General features: G+C 33.4%; 1 pseudogene; it reads right to left on the bottom strand.

Moving 5' to 3' along the window:
* Positions 1-611: 611 nt before the first annotated feature.
* On the bottom strand, positions 612-12,757 carry LOC133188142 (arylsulfatase B-like; annotated as a pseudogene).
* Positions 12,758-22,447: the final 9,690 nt, after the last annotated feature.

Raw genomic sequence — 22,447 nt, 5'->3', positions numbered from 1 at the left:
TCAAATGCAGTCGTAGTATGCACATTTTGTAAAATGTCCAAGTATAGTGTGTATAATTTGAGTGTCATAATTATTTATATTGTATTTCATATTTCTTTGTTACCTAGAGACTCAAAAAATACGTTTCTTATTATTATTTACGTGGTTGTTATTTTGAACAAACTCAAACTGCAGAGAGAGAGAGAGAGATCTACATGTATGCATTGAAAGAAGGATTCTTGCAAGTGCATGTAAGTTTCTCAGGTCTAATTTGCGAATATGAATTTTATAGAAGAGAATTGTTACTATGAATTATATATTTATAATAAATAATTAATATGAATAAACAGAAATATTTTGGAGAGTAAAAAAATGGCTTACTTCGATAATGTTGACGGGAAATCTAAGATATAGCCATTTATTGTACATTGTATTTATTCGAAAACGCATTATTTCGAAAACGCATCTCTTATATGTACGTTAAACATTAAAAACTCTTTTCAAGATTTATTTATTTATTTTTTTGGAAATTAACAATTTAATATAAACATTTATTCAAAATAAATATATATTGTGACAGAATCGTCCTAAATTAGTTAACAAGACTGATTTCGAAATTAAACATTGTCAATTAAAATTAGCACCATCCTGGTGTCCAGAATCCACCATAATTCTGTGGCGCTGCAGATTTAGAACTCGGTGGGAAAAGAGCAGGGACAATTTGCTTGTGATAAGAGTCAAGCCTCGACTTCAGTTTTGACACCACATCCGGGAGCTTTTTGGATAGATCGACGTGTTCATTTGGATCATCTAAAATGGAATGTCTTTGTTAACACAAATAAAAATAATACTGGAGAAGAAAAAGATTTATTTGAATTTTCATTTGGTATGATAAATACAAATAGGAATGTATACATTCTTACTTTTTTAATAGAGAAGAATACATTGCTGCATTCCTTCAACAGTGACAAAACATTTGTTTATCAAACCTTTTAAATTAAAGAGCATCATCGTGTCTGCGAAAGGAAACGTGACGTTGGCTGGTGCCTCTTCATGGTTCTCCTTAACCACCTGATCTGGTTTGTACCAGCCTTGGTAGTATCCTGGATATCCATCTATTAACTTGTAATCCCCCATCCTAAAATCATTTTAAAAAATTAGGTAATACCACATATTAGCATTACATATATATTACAGTGTCATTTGATCACTTTACGGTCTTATAAAGTACTCTGGAGTACAGTCATATTGAATCAAACACGTCGATATATGATATGAAAATTTGTATACACATCTGCGTTATTAATCGATAATAAAATTTTCACTTGCCCTTTTATAACCTTGTAAATAGTATACAATACATAATCAAAACAATAGGAATATTCACCGTCAATATAGATAAAACTTTTACGCTTATTATAATAGTTTTACGTAATTCTTTATGTACCTTATAGCAGCGTGGCCACAATTCTCTGGTTTCATATCATCAATGTTGTAAACAAATTCGGTTCTCTTGGACTCCCCTCCTGTTCTTAGACTGTCCCATTGATCGATTCCGTCCAGACTTGGGTCTGCAGTGCATAAAAAAGTGACCATGTGTTTCTCAAACACCATGCTGACAATATTACGAAATAAATGACTGATTGCATATAAATCTAAAAGCAATTGACGAAATTGATAGAATAATCAACTAAATTTAGAATCAAATTTGTAATCAAATTAATTCGTAAAATCTAGTTTTGAATAGGAATAAATGTAAAAAAAAAAAGTACACAAAAAATAATGCTTTGTTACAGCCCTGCAATTGTACATACTTTAGACCTTATTACTTTTGTAACAGCATTGCTGTCCTTTGATTACACTTAAGACTTTATCAATTTTGTGGCACTATTAATGCCCTGTGGTTACACTTAACACTTTATGAATTTTGTGACAGCATCGTTGGCCTTTGATTACACTGAATCTACCTGGTGTCCCACCAGCTGCACTGAGAACAGTAGGCATCCAGTCCACTGCATGGATAATCCTTATGGACAATACAATTAAGAATGAGATGAATTCAAGTATTAACGTGAATATGAAAAAAATATTGCCAAAGCAAACTATTTATACATGTACATTGGTAAAGGGACAAAATTGCTATTCATCATTAGTGTCATAAAAATATTCGATAACATAAAATATTCGAAATTCCATGAATTATCTAACAAGTATAGAAGACTGCTTTCCAACAGATACAATTATAAAGTATAGGATAATGTTGCTTTCAGTTCCTCTAATATCCTCTCTGACAAGAATTCAAATACTGACCCATTATAGACAGAGTTAGTTTTCTGTATGCCGGCCCCAGATATAAATGCAGTGGCTCTTGTTCCTCCTTCAAACAATGTGGTCTTACCTCCCCTTAATGGGTAGTTATTTCCGGCATATGTCACCCAGCCACCATTCTGATTGCGTAAAAAATGTATATCATTGTGATATCAAATGAAAGAAAACCAGAATGTAATCTGCAACTGACGATCAAAAATGTAATTCTATTCGAAGCTTTTAAATTGTTGATATGCCCTTTAGTAGAATCATATTCTATTGTCCGAGCACTGGTGATATATCGTAAGTTTGTTCTATTACTTTCTACATTACTGCATTTATTTATATACTTGTCAAATAAAGTTGTAGTTATGATTGTTGTACTCACGTCTGAAGTAAATATAATAAGTGTATCATTGAACATTCCTTTAGTTTTGAGTGCTTTAGTAATGTTTCCTATTGCTTCATCCATAGCTGTTACCATACCTGGAAATTAAGCGCTTAAGAAATTATGTAAGTTTTGTGAATACAAGGACTATGCTCAATAGCTTCACTTCATTACCTTAAAAAGTATTATTGGTCTAAATTTGCTCTAGTATTGTTCATGAAAGACTTTATCTTAAATTAAAAAATCAAAATCATTGTATTTTAATTATCCATTTCTTTGAAAAATGGTATATACCTAGGTAGGTTTTGCGTGACTCTGTTTTCACATTAGGATACATGGCACTATAATGATCTGGAACCTTGAGGAAAAAGAAAAAGATTGAGTGACTACTGTGTTCACAGCATGTACTCGAATTATTGACCGTTAAAAACGTTTATCATTGAGAAGTCTATCTTTACAAAGGAATAATAAAAAAAAATGTGCATAAATAGTATTTCTTATGTATAACATAGTGCCTACATAAAACTTTCTGGTGAACTATTATTACCTGAAGGGGGTTATGTACAGATTGGAATGGCAGGTACATAAACATTGGCTTTGTCATGTCATGGTCCATAATGATAGACTGGGCTCTTCGGGCATACATATGCTGTAATGATTAAAATACATGTATTTATAATTTACTGAAGAATGTTTTAGTTACAACCAGTGGCCGGTCCAAGAGGAGCGGGATAAAGAAGTCGTTACCGCCTTTTGAGGGAAACACAGATACAGAAAGGGATAGGCAGTTCATGGTCCCATATAGGCTTTTTGTGTTGTCGGTTTCCTTCTATTCCGGTATTGATATTTCTTTCGGATATTTTAAGCTTTTAGCCAAAATGTAATTAGCAAAACCTGTTTAAAAATATTGAAGATCAGCATCTGAATTTTGTTACTTAAGTTTTAATGTGTTTAATTCCATTACTGCACCACAAGAGAAGGATGTTAGACAGGGTTCTCAATAAGGGGTTTTACCAGCATGGTGGCCCGCCATGGTTAAACGAGCTGAGCCATGATAAAATTATGCGGCCGCAATGATTTAATATTTATTGCGTTACAGTATTGACACCTACTTTCTAATGACTTGAGTGTCTACGTGTCTTCCGGGCTTGTGCCTCCCTCTTGAGAGAGAGAAAGATTGTGCAAAATAAACATGGTCATTCACTGATCGGCGAATTGACGTGAAGCGTGACAATTGAAAGTCAATCAGCTGTTGGAGTTATTAGTCCCCTACCGGTGAAACCGGAGGGGACTATAGGTTTCTTCTGAGTCTGTCCGTCCGTCTGTCTGTCTGTCCCTCTGTCTGTCTGTCAGTCTGTCCCACTTGGTTTTCCGCACTTTTTTCTTAAACGCTTGCAGATATTGAGCTGATTTTTGATATGTGAGTGTATCTTGATGAGTTACAGATCAAGTTTGCATTTCGTTCCGCTTCATTGATTTTTAACGGAATTACGGCCTTTTCAATTTTTAAGGGTTTTCCGCAATTTTCTTCTAAACGCTTGTAGATATTGAGCTGATTTTTGGTATGTGGCTTTACCTTGATTAGTTATAGATCAAGTTTACATTTCGTCCCGCTTCATTAATTTTTGACGGAATTATGGCATTTTCAATTCTTAACGGGAACCAGATTACACTTGCCGGTAGGGGACTGGTATTGCTAATGCAATACTTTCAGAATGCTTGTTGTGTTAGCGTTTTGACAGATTATGTGTACCCTGACAACTCTGAGTGCAACTCACATGCTTCTCAACTGCAGGGATAATAATAATTTGAAGTACTAGTATTTGTTTACAATTTGTTTTTATAATTATTTTATTTTTTTCATTTTTATGAATTCTTATTTTTATTTATTTATTTTATTTATTTATTTATTTTTCACATCCACTTTTGTTCAGTCACAAAACTCTTCTTTTTAAAAATTTCAGAAGGTAGGAACCTGAGCCTACACAAAAATGCAATATTTGTGCTTCACGTGAATTTAACTTGAAAAAGAGTTGAAAATGAAAGTCATGTGAATTTCAAATTCACATTTGGCCTGTTCTTTCTTATTTCTAATTTTAAGCTCTATTTATTAGTCCCCTACCGGTGAAACCGGAGGGGACTATACGTTTCCTCTGAGTCTGTCTGTCTAGCTGTCCGTCTGTCTGTCCGTCTGTCTGTCTGTCCCTCTGTCTGCCTGTCAGTCTGTCCCACTTGGTTTTCCGCACTTTTTTCCCGAAACGCTTGCAGATATTGAGCTGATTTTTGATATGTGAGTGTATCTTGATGAGTTACAGATCAAGTTTGCATTTCGTTCCGCTTCATTGATTTTTGACGGAATTACGGCCTTTTCAATTTTTAAGGGTTTTCCGCAATTTTCTTCTAAACGCTTGTAGATATTGAGCTGATTTTTGGTATGTGCCTTTACCTTGATTAGTTATAGATCAAGTTTGCATTTCGTCCACCTTCATTAATTTTTGACGGAATTATGGCATTTTCAATTCTTAACGGGAACCAGATTACACTTGCTGGTAGGGGACTAGTATTGCTAATGCAATACTCTCAGAATGCTTGTTTTTTCTGTATACTACATGTAATCATAGTAATTCTGGGGATATCTAACGTGTTTCCTTGTAATAAAAGATTTACAAAAAAGATTCAATGTATTTGTATCGATGTCTCATAATATCAAAAAGCATTGGAACCACGTTTCTGTGGCCACAGAGAATTTAACCTTTCAAAATTTTTGTCCCTTTTTCTTATTTTTTATTTTTTTTTTCGGGGGAGGGGGGTTAACGTTTTTCTCAAATAAGGGACCTGTATACATATATTAGTATATAGGTCCCTGTTCTAATAGAATGTCGATCACTAAGTCAAAGTTTTATTAAAGTAGATTCCCGTTTTTATGAAAAGTCGCGTTGAGCTATTTTTAGCACTGTGAGAACCATAGAAAAAAGATCCTGCAAACAGAAGAGAGTGAAATCAGTTATTACCAGATTTATCTCTCTTTATATTGTTTTGATACGTATACCATCTGTAAGTTTTCAACGACCTGAAAAGTTTAGGCAATGTTAAGATATCGGAGTTCGACCGTCTGTTCGTTTGTGTGTCCGTATTTTTTTTTTTCTGAAATGCTACTCATTCACGAGTTATGGTCCAAAAAAACTTGTCGTACAAGAAGCAACATTGATTTAGTGTATCAGTTTTTTTTGTTTTTTTTTTTTTTGGGGGGGGGGGGTTAAATTAAATTCGAGAAAACAATGTTGCCATGGTTATACTAAACAGATTCGGTGAATTTTTTTTCCAAACGCTAATCCTCGTACAGCTTTGGTCCGATTTTAATAAAACTTCGTATATGTGTAGACTACACAAACCTATAAAATTTCGTGTAATGATTTTTTTTTCTATTTGTGTGTTAATTTAAAAAAAAAATGATATTAATTGATTATTGGTAATTCATTTATTAATTACATGAGGCCGAGAAGCTCGAACACACATTTTGCTTTGATAGATTTTGTTTTTGTGCAGCTTCCTCGTTAAATTTTTAGATGTGGAGAACCCTGTGGATCTTTTCACAAAAAAACTTACGACATATTTTTATCTTAAGTGAAAACCTATGATAAAAATAGTTTTCACAAAAATTCTTAAGAAAGTCATAAGTGCAAAATCTGTCGTAACTTTACGAGAGCTGCAATCCTCTCTTAAGTATTTTAAAACCGATTTTATTGTAAAAATATAACCCCAAAAACTAAACTACACATTAAATTGAACTTTTCAAAGCAAATAACAATAATATTTTATATTTTTTTCACAATCTTTGTCGAAAAATTAAATGAAATACACTACAAAATATTTACGATGTAAGTTTCACTTAAGATTTTCGTATGACCTACTTTTACGTCAGACTTGTGATTGTGACGTCAGATTCTAAACTTCTTTGCTTCACAAACGATTGCATTCGATATTTGTTGTCAATAATGTTTGTTATGCTGACATATGTTGAAAACTAAGTTTTATTTTTATTTTCACCCACTTATTTAAGGATTATAAAGCATATTGAAGTCGTTGCCAGGGAAGAAGTCTGTCGTAAGTAAAATCTTGAGTTCAATCTGCTAAGAATGCGTTCGTGAAAAGCACTTAAAATTTGTCGTAAGAGACTCTTAAGTTAAAATCTTACTCAAAAACTTTTGTGAAAAGGGCTTCTGGTTAGGTGGACCTTCAATAGTCCTTCTCATAGTTTTTTTTTCCTTTGTAACTCCAATCATTCCGTGTTATCCATGATTATTCTTCATTTCTGTTTAGACCTAAATAATCATTAGTTTTGTTCAATGCCATCTTTTTCATTTTCCTTTAAAGAATTTCTTATTTTAGTTTTTCACACTGAGCATTCTTGACCAAAATTTTGAGAACATTGCTTTTACTATCCTGACAAGTTGTTGAAATAGGGTATATAAGGAATCAAAAAAATATGTTTGTGAATCTTTGTCTTCTTGTAGTCTTTTATCCTTGTGTGTAATTTTAAAAAAAAGACGTAGAGCAACCGATTCTGAAACTGTATTCATCTCAAATTCTTTTTAATTTTCCCATGCATACTTTTAGGTACATTTACAGGCTTTACAAATATTTTGAGAATGAAAATCTTTTGTGAATGTACCAAAAGATGCCAAAAGGCCAAACGGCCTCACCTTGATCTGGTACTTAATTCTAATCAGAAATTTATTGTTTTATAACACTTACCGCGGAGTACTCTCCCGTTGCATTGACGGGTGTTTTGTTGTCTCTGAAGTCCTTACCACCGGCTGTTAATGTATAAAGAATCAGATTTGTAATTTATTCAAATAATTCATTTTTAATTGTTTATTCATTCAGCGTGTTTATATTTAAACACTTTCCTCTCTGCACTTTCTAATTAAAAGGTAAAAAAAAGGAACAAAATGTAATAAAATTGTGTAAATGATTTACAGGCATTTATACTAATTTCGATCAATAGTTAAGGGATTAATTTCTAACCATTTCCAGTGCCCATCCTTCTAAAATGTTGATTAATACATACAAACATGCCAATTATGAATTTATAAATATATTCTTAAATGACAAAAAAAATCCACGTCATCTATTAGAATACTTTATCTCTATGGAACAGACTCGATATTTTTTCAGTTAGATTATACGTTACATGTACTTGCCAACACTAAGCTGATAATAGTCCTCCATGCCATTGTAATAACCATAGAACGTGTCAAACCCCCTATAGGTGGGGGTGCACTCCCACTTACAAAATCCTAGATGCCACCTGAAATCATACAGCACTCTTTCTATTTTTAACATAAATGTTAATTTTTGGACTGAAAGCCAAGGTTTTCGATGTTTTTATAACATTTCATGTCTTTTTAGAGCTAACAATGAAATAATCAATTCTAAGATTTGCATATACTAGTATGTGCCCTTACTGAAAAGTTTCAATGTGCGTTGGAAGTGCGCTAAATAAAAGATGAGCTGAAGAAAGAGGGAAGGAATGACAAAGTATGTGAAGGGAGGCGGGAAAGGTGCTTAGAATGGGAGAGAGGGATGAAAAAGTACTCTGGTGGGAGGCGAGGGAAGATTTGTTAGATTCGGAGGAAGGGATGACTAAGTACAAAGCAAAAAAGACGAGAGAAGAGTGCCTAGAATTGGAGGAAGGGATGACAAGATAAAAAGGACGGAGATGAGGATTGATTCATTTATTGTATGTTGTTTTACGTCCCATTCGGGAATTTTTCACGCATATAGAGACGTCACTATATACCGGTGAAGGGCTTCAAATTTGGACCTATACTCGACACTGGGGCTATTGAGCAGTGAGGGATCTTAATCGTGCCAACGCCTGCGGTAACATGAGGCCTCGGTTTTTGATTTCTCATCCGAAGGACCCGCAACTTTCACTTCAAAGTGCCGAGCGCCTGGCGAAGGAACAGTTGCTACTTATTTTTTTTTTATCGACTTAGGTCTGTCGACGAGCGCTCTACCGAATGGAGATGAGGAAAGAGTGCTTCGAATGAGAGGAATGGGTGACAAAGTTCAAGGGAAGGGAGGCATGGGAACAGCAGTTGGAATGAGAGAAAGGGGTAGAGGAAGGAAATGGGAAGATGTGGGGGAAAGGGTATTGGAGAATATCAGAAGGAGGAATGGATGAGCTTTGATTGGGGAGAGGAAGGGATGGTAGAAGAATATTCCCTCGTTGAAACATCTCCCATGTATCGAATTCCAAAATCCTTTGCATACAAGATGAATTCAATAAGCACTCACTCATTTTTTATAGTTAATTTCAGAACTCGCAATAATTTTTTTATTCATATTTGATTTAGAAAACACGACTTACTTTCCAATGGCATGGGTGGTGTACCCCAAGTCCTTTAGCTTCTGTGGTAGAAAGGCGTAATTCAGGGGGGAACAAGTAGCCTGCTCAGGAAATATCACAATATGCTGAAAAAAAGAGTCATTTATTATCAAAACATTATTTCAATATTGAAGATCCGGGTATAGTCTGTTTTTCCTCAATATTTTAGGAGGATTCATTCTCATGACACACTACGACCATAGCATATTAAGTGAACCTTCCTGAATAATAAATGTCTATTTACTATAATTTATACAGGAAAACTTTTTTATATCAGCGTTTTATTTGATGCAGTAAAAGTAGAAAGTGAAAAAGTTATATAATTTGCAATACATTTCAATCTTCAGTAGTCAGTGGTTAAATCCGCTCCTCTCCTTATGGGATCGTTAAGCTTTGCTTTAACCATACAACAACAATCTTATACGCTTTGTCAATATTTACCTGGAGGCCAGACTTGTAGGCGTAGTGACCAGTCATGAACGAGTTCCTTGACCTGCAATTGTCAATCTAATGTCGAATGAACATTAACAAAAATACTCTTATTAATTGTTTGCATGCATGGACTTCTACTTTATGGAAGAACATATTTCTGAAATCATATCTATTAATAAAGATTATTTGATTATTTAACAAATGGATATAATAGCTACTGTGTAAACTACTTCTAAGAACATGACGCTTTATAAAACCAGAAAACGGTTTTCAAAGAAGAACAAAAATTCTCCAACCCAGGTTATAAAAGAATAACTTCGCAAGCAACCAACTTTCTTCTTAATTAATTTTCCACTGCTCGTAAAGTGCGAATCGATGAAATATTTGTTTCGGACACCTGCTATCATTAGTTTACATCAATGAGGTAGCAAAGGTCAATTAAGCGTTAGGCATTGTAGAATATTGATTTGGACGTAATTATTAATGTTCAATATGTTTTTATGCTGTATAATTTCTTGTTAGTTGAGCACATCCCTAACAAAAATTTACTATAGTTAACTATAGTTTACTATAGTTAACTATAGTGAAAACTTTGATACTTTGATTTACTATGAATCTTTACTCTGGAACTTTTCTTGAGATTTCAAAGCTTAAAATCTCTAAAATTCGAAAACAGTTATATAAAATTTGGAAATAATCTGTGAATATACAAATAATATTTCAATTTAATATAAAAAATGTGCATGTATGAATTAAAGAACAAAAAATCTAACGATCTGAAATCCATAGTAAAAATACTTTGATTTACTATGGTGAAAAAACTTTGATACTATAGTTTACTATAGTAAACTATAGTTAACTATAGTACTTTTTTGTTAGGGATATAAGGAACAATCCAGTAACTCCTAAAGTTACACCTGTTTAATATATATATTATTGGGCCTATTCCTATTCACAGTTTACATATATAATATTTTAATCTTTAAGTATGATTTTTTATTGCAGGAATGTTTACAAAATTCAAATTTTGATGCAGTATAAAGTTTCTGATAACTGCGAATATGGTTGCTATATATGCGATTTTTGGCACCTGTAATTGTTTCTTTTGGCTTGTTTTCTTCTTCGTATGGGGTGTAGTTTTACTGCTGTATCATTAGTTAAAGAAATATACGAAACCCCCGAAGATTCTTTTGAGATAAGAGATTCGAAAAACGAAATTCGATCAAGAAATCGTTTGTTTGTTTGGGGTTTTTTTATTCTTTAATTTACAGATAATTTGATAAGATAACTATGCCAAAAAGAATGGTATATGTATTAAAATGATACAAAAATGAATTTTGAGATTAGCTGAGCAAATCATACACAAATTCTTATTATTGCCTGTTTTAAAATACAGTACATGTATATAAAGAATATATAGCCTAATAGCGGAATGGCTATTTTTTATGGTATTAACCCCAACGATAAGACAAAAATTAAAAATGTGAAATATTAATTCATATTGGTACAATGATTGTAAATTGTATATCTTTTCTGTCTGTGGCTTTTAAATCATTTATTAAAACTTGTGTATTGATTCGATTTCCTTATAAATAGCTATCGTAAGATTGAAATGAATGATGATAAAAATATACTGACACACATTTCTAGATTTGTAATAAATTTAGTAAACACATGGCCGTGGGAACTGGGGGTGGGGGGTCATTGGGGGGCCGTGTCCCCAAAAATTCTGCCGATATATAACAAACTATAGAAAACATAGCCACTTTATGATTATGCACCCTCAATGATAACATCTGATGATCTTTTTATGGCTTGTCAAGGCATTTTTGCATGAATGTGCTCTACTCCCACCAAACTGAAAATGTTTGGCCGTACCCACCCCCATCCCCACTGAAATTGCTTCCTACGGACCTGAACAAAGAGAAATCATTATCTATATTAAGCGTATATGTTTCAACCACCAAGACTAAAAAAAAGGAGTGTTTCTTGGCTTCACAAACTTGGTCACTAGCCGCTTTGTAATACACTGTAAAGCCACATTGTAACCCTTATTACTATAACTCGATAGTCACTTGATATATTGCAGGCATAAATTTCGTGCTTGGCACATATCTTCAACTACAATACGACGCATATTTGTCTCTGCGAATTGGACTAACAAGATTTCTGCTGATCGCACAGCCTGCCGTGATGTCACACCATCACTAAACAAGATTTTAAAAATGTGAACATTCTGCGATTTAAATATTCTCAAAAATCTATTATATCATTTAATAGGTTATAATAAGAATTAAAGCAATTTTGCTTAACAAAACCCAACATTTTTTTATTTTGTTTTGATAAAAATAATGTTCTTTCTAGCATTGTTATTACATCAAATTACCTGTTCGTTTTAAATATATACAACGATTTCTTGATACTCAAAACAGCAAAGGGAAGTTATTGAATCTTGAATTCGCCTTCTTAGCGGTTCATCTAGATCTTGAATCTCTTAATTTGAATTTCGAGTCTCGTACTTCGAATGGAAGAAGCATTCTAGGCTTTCGTAGAAATACATTCAGATTAACAAAAATATATACACTTGTATATTACATAATATATAGCACAACAGCTATAGTACATATCAAAAGTCTTTGAATACAGCCTCCCATATACTTATATATATATATATATATATATATATATATATATATATATATATATATATATATATATATATATATATATATATATATATATATATATATATATATATATATATATATTACAAAAGTAATTTTGACATTTAGATGTCCCTATTGCATTCAGATTTGATTTCATTTTTATCTCCTCTGAGACGGAATGACTGTTGTATGAAACTTACGGCGTACAGACAGGCATCACGTAAGAGGATTGTAAGATCATACCACTGTGTGCCAGTTTGTCAATGTTTGGAGTTATGACGTCAGGATTCCGGAAACCAACATCATTCCAACCTTGCATATTAACATGTTCAAAATTTTAATATAATATTTTTTTCCTCCCTTGAAAGGAATTTTTTGGACAGCCTCATAGCTAGAAAGCTACTGTTTTACTATTGTATTTGAACATTATTATTTAAAACAAGGCAAAAATATTTAAAGTTACTTCGATCATGTAGATAACTACTTACCATAGTCGTCTGCAACGATGAAGAGGATGTTTGGAGCTTTAGAAGAAGCAGAAGTTACGAGGAGGAAACTAGTAACGTACAATAGAGAGCTAGCTGTCGACATTTTAACGGAATGTGTATCTTGGATGGGTGCAACATTTACTCTTTATATAGTATTTTGAATCAGTCACATGATTCGTGGTTCAGAAAGTGGGTCTACGTCCGCATTTTTAGACAAAAATATTCCGATATTTACTGTTTACTTTATATAATCTTTATGTATCATAATGGCACATGATTCAAGATAAATCCTCACCTTAGAGAATGTTTTAAATTCTACTTCCAGGAAATTATATTCAAATAATTTTAGAATGATTTTTTTTAAATCTGAAAACATCATTTGATCCCAACAATTATCAAGCAAAATTACTTCCACAAGAGGCATATATAATTAATTTTGTCGATCACTGCTTCCGAAAATTCCATGAAAACTAACCGTATTAGATGAACAAAAAATAATGCAGAAATGAATCTAATTTTAATTTCTGTGTGTCCATAGTTGGATTGTAACATTCAACATATCTATTTTAAATTTAGACATATATTTTATGGCCTATGATCACAGTTTAAAAATTTTAGTAAACAATTTAAGCATAATTGTACATCTTGCCATTACCAGTTCAACGTATAATTTTCAACCTGAATATTCTTACCACAATAAGAATAACAGAAAGGAAAGGTATTTAAAGATGTAAATAATTTTATAAAATGGTTACTTATATGATCAAAGAAAAGCCAAAGAAGTTCTTGAATGACGATTAAAAAATAAGTGAAAGATCAATGAAAGGCGACTGAAAGATGACGGAGAGGGCACGGATAAGTAACTGTAAGATAACTGAAATGTGTCCACTGAGTGATGACTGAAATGTACCTGAATTGTGGCTGAAAGGTAACTGAAAGGTCACTGAAATGTACCTGCCATTCAATGACTGAATGGCCACTGAAAAGTCTCTGAAAGCCTCTTTTCAGTTTTAACTTGGGGTAATGCTAAGTGTAATAGTAATGCATTGTAATACATTACTTTAAATCAAAGTAATTAGGCTAATAATGTGTAATGCCAAATAAATGTAATGACGCAGCTATGTTAAGGCTTCCCGAAGCTTTAAAATGCGCTCAAAACTTAATATGTCATTGCGCGGTCGGTTTTGGTTTTAATTTATAAGTATTGAACTTTAATACTTCCAATTTATATAAAGGGTTTCCTCGGCTATATATTAGCATATTTGTTATGATATCACATGACTTTGTTGATCACGTGACGGTCATTTATAATTTTTTGAAGTGTTTCATATAAATCGCTTCGGCGCAGCTGATTAACACAATAATTATTTACATTTTGTTATGTAAATAAAGTCATCGTATCCTTGTGTATCCGAAATGTGCTTGGGAATAGTCATAGTATTACTTGGGTACAAAATATTTCCTGAGAAACTCAACTTACCTACAGATTTGAGGGTATTTTCCACACAATATCGTAATCTGTATTAAAACAAAGCCAAAACACATTTTTCCCAAGCAAGATTCAGTTAGAGAACAACCTCTTCTTACAGATTTCCACAAAAATTCTCAGATTAATCCTCATTAATCACCTGCGCCAGACTCTTTTATACACACAAAATAAATTCTACCTCCAACCACGGGTATAAAACAGAGTACATTTCAAAAGTATATTTTTCATAAGCATTTTGAACATGATAAATTTCAATCAAGGGTAGGTAAGCGATGTATTTTTAAAATATTCGGACATATAAGACTTAAAAAACCTTTAACGACTCGTGAATTTTTCAATAGCTATCTAGCATTTTACATGCAGTTTGAAATAAAGTGTAAAGTTCATGACACTCGCCCCGTCATAACACCTCAAGTTTGCAGTGACCTGACGTCATTTTCAATTATGACGTCATATTTTGGTAGTTCAGAGTTGTGAAGGCACAGAGTGCACTGTCATATTCTACGGGAAGCCTTAACCTACCTGCGGATAATGTAATATATATAGCTTTCTCAAATCTAGAGTAAAGCTGGCATTACACAGCATTATAATGCATTATTTTGTGTATATCCATCTTTTAAAATTACAAGTGAACATGGAAATCATTGTTTAGATTAGATATTTTTTTTAAATAAGTAAAATGAATTAAACAATGTAACTTATTGAAATAAACTCGCTGCATATTTAAATACACTTTAACTTTTATAATATACTGTTTTAACAGGGACGTATATACTACCTATAATACTATAGATTACTAGTACTTTATATGTCCCTGCTCTAAATTACATACACCAATTAAGGCAACTGATAATTGCCACCTGGTGAAATTTCATAATTAACTAGATTAAAACAATCTTTGTCTGATAAATTCAGATAGATCAGCAGGGGATGAAGTGCTCTTAGAAATTTTGTTGTCTGACATCAATAGCTACACAAAAAGTACATATTGTGCATGATTTTATCTTATTGGTAATTGAAAAGTTTCTTCTACTGAATAAATAAAATTTTAAAAGTTTCTTCTTATAAATAAATAAAAGATATTAAAGTTATTTACAGTGTGATAAATACAAGTACTTGTGATGTATATTTTATATCTTGTGATGTATATTTGATAATCTTACGATGTACATTTGATAATCTTACGATGTATGTGCAATAAATTGCTTTGTTGGTAATATTCGATAGCATGTAATGTATTTATGGAAAATGACTGAATTTCGAAATGCTTTATAAGGTATCCAAAGTGAAAGTACGTGCCTTTTGTCAAGAATCCACGGAGAGGTAACTAAAAATTACATGTAGGTCTAGAACGCTTAACAGAACCAGCTTTAAATTGAAGGTATTCTGTAGTGTGATTTTAAATTCATTCCTGCATCATTTGATTGAATCCTACTGCTAAATGTGGAGGGTTGGATAATGGGGATTGTAACTTTATTATTCAGTCGATAAGCCCAAGCTTGAGAATGCTGTTACCATTGAACATGTCCTGAAGTTTTTGTACAAGGAACAAATTAAATACTAAATGCATATTGTCGACCTGGAGCCGGTGAGAAATAAGTGATACAAAGTCATCTTTTAAAAAGGAATCATGATAAACAATATTTTATGAGTAAAAAATTGTGTTTTCACGTACATGATTATCGCATCTTCCATCATCCCTTTTAATTTGTAAATTTACTTTTTCACATGATTTTGTTCTTTTAACAATAGAATATGCATCATAAGATTATAGAATATACATATTGAACATAAATCTAAAAATTCTGAACATACATCACAAGTTATGAAACATACGAGGGGTTATCAGAGAGTTCGTGGACTGAAGCCAAATAGTGAGTGGATTTAACGCCCTTTTTGGATCTTTTTGCGATTCCTCCACCAAGCTGTAAATAAAGTGAACCCAAAATACCTTACACGCAATAGCAGGATCTACATATACATGATTATATTGGGTAGAACATTTGAACGAAAGCAATGCCTTGGTGCCATGACTCAAAGTTGAAGCAAAAATATATTAGTGTCATCGTCCCGAACTTGACATCTACCCGGAGTGGATTTGAGGTCACCTAATCAATATTTATAGGCGGCTGGGCTATCGATCAGCGTCATTTCGACATCTCTCTCTCTCTCTCTCTCTCTCTCTCTCTCTCTCTCTCTCCAGAAATTCGAATGTATGTATGGTATCAGTTTACAACAATTACAGCGATGTCTCTGGTAAATGTTGTGAGAACACGCAAAATCATAACAAGTTGTTAACCTTTAAACAGGTCGGGTACACTACCTTATATGGAAGGCAATTTTCAACACGTGACGATGTTTACGTCACACCCGTTCTCCAATCAATTGAAAGAGTCCCAAAGCATGACAGTCTACTGCGTGTTTACGATTCAATAGCGACACGTGATTTTCGCCGGTTTACTGCACAATGTTTACTTCGTCACTGGAAAAACCGCAGAGCTTCTTTTTTAATTTATAAGACCGAAATTGAAAGATTATATTCCAAAGATACTGCTTCATGCTCACATTTAATATTGGAGTTGTTTTAGATGATTAATGGTTACTTCAGTTACCGTACAAACGCTTTGACGTTTGCATGTACATAAGAACATTTTGATGATATAGAGGGGTTAAATAATAATTGCGCACCTTGTACTGCTGGCTAAAACTATGTACATTTATATCACGTGAAAAAACAAACAAACTCAATGCATTATCGACACGATAGCACCTATACGTCTCTGAACAATGGTTTAGGCCGATGTATTACAAGTTGATATAAGGCTTCACAAAGCAATTTTTGTAAATGTGAGCATAGGAATGAAAGATTATACATCATTTTCAACATTACTTTCATAAATCTCAAAAAAGAATTGAAAATGAATTTCCAAGGGCCAATTCAAATTGCCCTTTATTTTCAACACAGCTGAGTACTTGTAGTAGCCCATAATGCACTGCGACTCATTCATCAGTGGGTAAAGTAAACAGATAGCTAATAAACATGCAAATTTATGCTGACGTCAGAAAATCTAGTGGTCTCGACCTGTTAAAAAAGGACTGCAATACGTGGACCAGATGCATGTGTTTTTAATCGAAATCAAAAGAAAATTTCTAGATGTATTGAATATAAATGTAGGTGTACTTGGATTCAATTTTTTTTAATCTTGAAATGAAAAAGTTTCATCGTTATTTATGATATTGAATTCTAATTGCTAAATTAAGCTGTGATAAAAAAAAAAAATCATGGCCTTAATATTAAATGTTGATCTAGGTATCTATCATAATTGTAATGTAGCCTTTGAAATTAACCACAGAAATAAAAGAGGCTTTAGCATACACGTATCATAATAGTTGAATTTTAACTCCATTGGCGGATCCAGAGGGGGGGTTCCGGGGGATAGAACCCCCTTTATTTTTGCAGAGAGAGAGAGAGAGAGAGGACATTGCTTTTTTCTGTAATAAAGATATTTTATGTCTATTATCTAAAATAAGTAGTTCAATTTCTGCCCTTTCTGCTCGCTAGATTAGAGTTTCGCGTATTTGCTTTCCTCCGACCCGGGCCCGGGCCCCGACCACCCAGAAGTACCATGAAAGATTTTACTTTGGTATCATCGGAAGATTCCAGCGAACTTAGGCTATGCCATTTCTGGACCATCTTGTTAAGTTACTAACTTTAATAAGTATGCATAAAAAGTCATGAAAGGGAGTATGCATAGGAGAATATTTCTCTCCTTATATTATGAGGATATTTTAATCAATGAAGAGAAAGGTTTAAAATGTCCCAGTAGTATGCAGGGGGAGGGGGGTCACTTTTTCTGAAAATAATAGTTTTGCTATAGTTTTAATATGTAAGTTTTAATTTGCCTTGAAAGTCCTCCCACCCCTCCGCACTTTTGTTGCCGGAAAGTCAAAATACGGAGATTCAAATATTTAAATGAAAAGAAAATGTATCGAAAAGTTAGAGAAAGTCCCCATCCTCAATCTGAAATAGAATTTTACTGTGTGGTGCACAAGTTGTTATTATTATTTTTTTCTTTTCAAATCCTTTTGGAGGTTGCCCCCTTTAAAACAGTTGCTAAGGGTTTGAAGTGACTGTGGTGTATGATTCTATGCATGAGTGTTGGGGCCAACTTGGGGGCAACGACCTTACCCCCCCTTTTTTTCTGGCAAGGCATGGGGCCCGAAAATTTCTTGAATATCAATATATATATATATATATATATATATATATATATATATATATATATATATATATATATATATATATATATATATATATATATATAAAGCACTAAAAATGACCAAAGACACGAACAATAATAATTGTCAAATTTTCGGGACGACCTGTCCCTTCCTCAGGACAAAGAAAAAAGTTAAGAAGTCATAAAAACAAAGGAAATAGAGAAACAAAAACAAACACTAAATATTTACAGTATTACTTGTTTAATTTGAGGTTTATAAACAGTTGTGAACAAAGAAAACCGGAGCGCTATGAATTGCGTCCGGTCTATCGGGTGTACTCTGGTGAAGTACAAAAATAATTATTTCGATTTATATTCATTTGTTAATTTTATAAATAAATGATTTATTTGGCCAAGGTATTTTCCCCCAAAATGTGCCCTACACCTGATTTTGACATGCCCCCCTGAAAAATCTAAGCCGATGACCCATTTATTTTTTGGCATAATTTGCTGGTAAATTGTCTTGTTAACATTGTCCTTTAATATGAATAAAAATTCTATTGCAGAATTTTTTTTTCAATGATCACTCTTACATGTATACCCTACACTGGTAATTTCCCATTACTTCCTATAGTAACTATCGATTTCCATCGCCAACTTTTGAAACGCTCCCCATAAAAAATCTACATCTAACACCATATGATTTTTTTTTATTGATTTTCACTCACCAAAAGTCACTTTACCTCATATTAAAATTTCTATTAAAAAATCTATTTCAGAAATGAAATAGGTCAGTCGTCGTTAAGAAAACTGTAATTGTATATTGAACAAAATAATGTCATATTAAAAGGAAAAGAGCCGACAAACGTGCGCTCATACTTTATTTTACAAAAAACATGTTCAAAAAAGCTTCTCGCTTCCATTGTTATGACTGCGTTAACCTTGATTTGACTTCGATTGACCTGTTGAATATTACACGTACAATTCATCACGTGATGTTCAGCTGTGAGTGTACTCGTGAAAACTATTACATTGTATTCTTCAACCTGAGCTCGATCTAAACACGTCTTGGTGCGTGTTTGGTTGCAATTTTCAAAATTAAGTAAATTAAATGTTATTATAATTTTGCGTGTCCTCACATTTTTTTTTAAATTTCATATTGACATCGATGTAATATACCATACACATATTCTAATTCCTAGAGAGAGAGAGAGAGAGAGAGAGATGTCGACACTGACGCCGATTGATAACCTCGCCTCCTATTACAGTTGTAATTTTGATTATGTGACCTAAAAACCACTCCGGGTACATGTTAAATTTCGGACGGCGACACTAATGTATCGTTACTTCAATTTTGATTCATAGCAACAAGTCATTACTTTTGTACAAAGTTTCTACCTAATATAATCATGTATACGTTCGAGGGGTTATCAGAAAGTTCGTGAATTATCTCTATATTTACAAAACCACAATTCAGATCAGAATGAAATTTGGTACACATATACTCATACACAAGTTCTATAAATAGCAGGTGTTATGTAATGTTTTGCTCCATGTTTGTGACGTCACAATGTGAAAATGACGTCAATATGTAGGTACCTATAAAAAAAATGGTTGACTCAGTCGTACTCGAGCAACGAATGGCTATAAAGTATAATGTATATATCTTGGAAATCCCTTTGGAGTAGCATATAATAATTTGTACAAGGTTTATGAAGACAAAAGACTTGCCAGAAGTTCAATCATTAATTGGATTGGTTGTTTAGTGGAGGACGGGAGATGGTTAAAAATGATGTTCGTTCTCTGTTGCCCAGTGAAAGCATTAGCTTGGGAAGAGATGTGTCCTTAGTTGAGCAATTTGTAACGAAAAACAACGCTCCCAAGACAGAGGTCTCGGGATGTGATGGTCACCATGCTCATTCTGGGAAAGGATATTCTTATCCATCCATTCTATTGCCCCTATTGACAAATGGACTCTTTTTATTATAAAAAATAACTTGCATGGTAAGAAATACAAGACTCGGAAAAATCCTCTAGCTTCTGTGAACAGAACGCTACGGAGCATGTCACGTGACCGCCTGGATCACGTGATTCGCGTATGGGCAGAACGGTGGCAGATGTACATTACAATCGGAGAGGACTATTTTAAAAAATAATGAACACTGAAATCTAAATTTATTTCTTTTATGGAAGTTATTCAATTAGTTTGCGAACCTTTTGATCACCCCTCATAGCTTTTCCTATTGCTTGTTACATATTTTGGATTCACTTCATTTACAGCTTGGTAGAGGAATCGCAAAAAGATCCAAAATAGGGCGTTCAGTCCACTCATTCTTTACATGTATAGAGAATGCCCAAACAAGTAAGGGGGTAAAATTGACGCTGAAAGAGGGTAGGGAATTCTTTTTCCCGCATTCTTTGAAGATTCACCCTGGGAAAACTGGTAGAGGCCTAGGAAATATTTTAACAGGCAATAAACAGAGAAATAAAATGCACTCAGAGTACCTGTTTTTAAGTGCCGAAAAGGATTCAGAGGGACGAGAGACACACATTTAATGCCAACTTTTAGTCTGGGTGTCCAAAGTCAGTCAAGTCCAAAAGTGGCGTTGCTCGTGTGCGGTAGAAATTGAACTCCGACAAGTGAATTAAGCTGACATGGTTTAGTGAGGATCTTTCCCTTTTGTATAAATCAATTTACAATATTATGCATTGAAATCAGTCGTTCATGACTTTGTAAGTTAAATAAACAAAACGGGTTTCAGTCTTTATTTGAATCCAGGAATCTCATCAAGAAAATAGTATTGAGGCAGAAGGAGCGGACATCTAAATACAATGAGGTTGCCAAACGTCATAAAACTCAATGACGATAACGCCAGGTAACCCTATAATGTCTTTTGTATTTGTTTGTTTGTTTGTTTAAGGACCCTTTATACACCAAAGGAAAAGATTTCTTGGCATTGAGAAAATTACAGTATGTAAAGATGTAAATATTGAGCTTATCTATTACATTTTCAAGATAGGGTACCTTACATTCACACCCAGGAAAAAGGACAATGACGTACTGACGAACAGAAATCAATGTTGTTTACTCAAATGGGCAAAATACCTGCAAATGAAGTGTTCAATCTATTCATCTATGCCTATTAAAATATTATGAATGCTTGATTTGATCACAAATTAAGTAATAAACCGTACATTTCAATTTATTTTATTTTAGATCAAAGGTCAGATTACTATATTTGCATAAATATACCACAAAATCAGACCTCTTTAGTGTGCAGTGTATAGAGGGCTTTTAATTCCTTTGAGAATTTTTCACTCATATTGAGAAGACACCACTTGCCTTTTGAGTGCTGCAAATTAGACCTGTACTCGGCACTTACGGCCTTTGATCAGTTAAGGATCTTTTTCGTGCCAGCACCTATACTGCAACACAGGATCTCGGTTTCTACGGTCCCATCCGAAGGATGTCTTGTGATGTACGAAGGGTTATCAAAAAGTTAATGGACTGGCGCGATAAAATCAATACCACGTAGGCTGTGCTATCAAAACTTTTAAGGATCGCAACACAACAAAAGTTTAAGAAGTTTTGTAAACTTTAGCCTGATAGGTTGATGAATTTTCAAATTATCATAGTCGCCCGCGGGGCGGAGTGGTTAGAGCGTTTGCTCTAGAGTCGCCTTAAAACTTTTGCAATCACAGTCTACATGGTATCGATTTTATCGCACCAGTCCACGAACTTTTTGATAACCCTTTGTACATCACAAGATATATATATACGAGGGGTGATCAAAACGTTCGTGAACTATCTCTATATTTACAAAACCACAATTCAGATCAGAATGAATGAAATTTGGTACACATATAGTCGTACAAATGTTCATGTTCTATAAATAGCAGATGCTATGTGATGTTTTGCTCCATGTTTGTGACGTCTCAGTGTGAAAATAACGTCTATATATAGATGACTTGTGACCAAAAAATGGTTGACTCAGTCGAACTCGAGCATCGAACTTCTGTAGAATTTTTCGTATATCCTGGAAATTCCTTTGCAGTAACATATAATAATTTGTACAAGGTTTAT

Source organism: Saccostrea echinata, unplaced genomic scaffold (assembly GCF_033153115.1).
Source record: "Saccostrea echinata isolate AGI-Se365-2 ecotype Australia unplaced genomic scaffold, CSIRO_AGI_Sech_v1 ptg000016l, whole genome shotgun sequence".
Taxonomy (NCBI): domain Eukaryota; kingdom Metazoa; phylum Mollusca; class Bivalvia; order Ostreida; family Ostreidae; genus Saccostrea; species Saccostrea echinata.
Note: the sequence above shows the minus strand (reverse complement) of the source record. Positions and strands in the feature narration are given on the sequence as shown.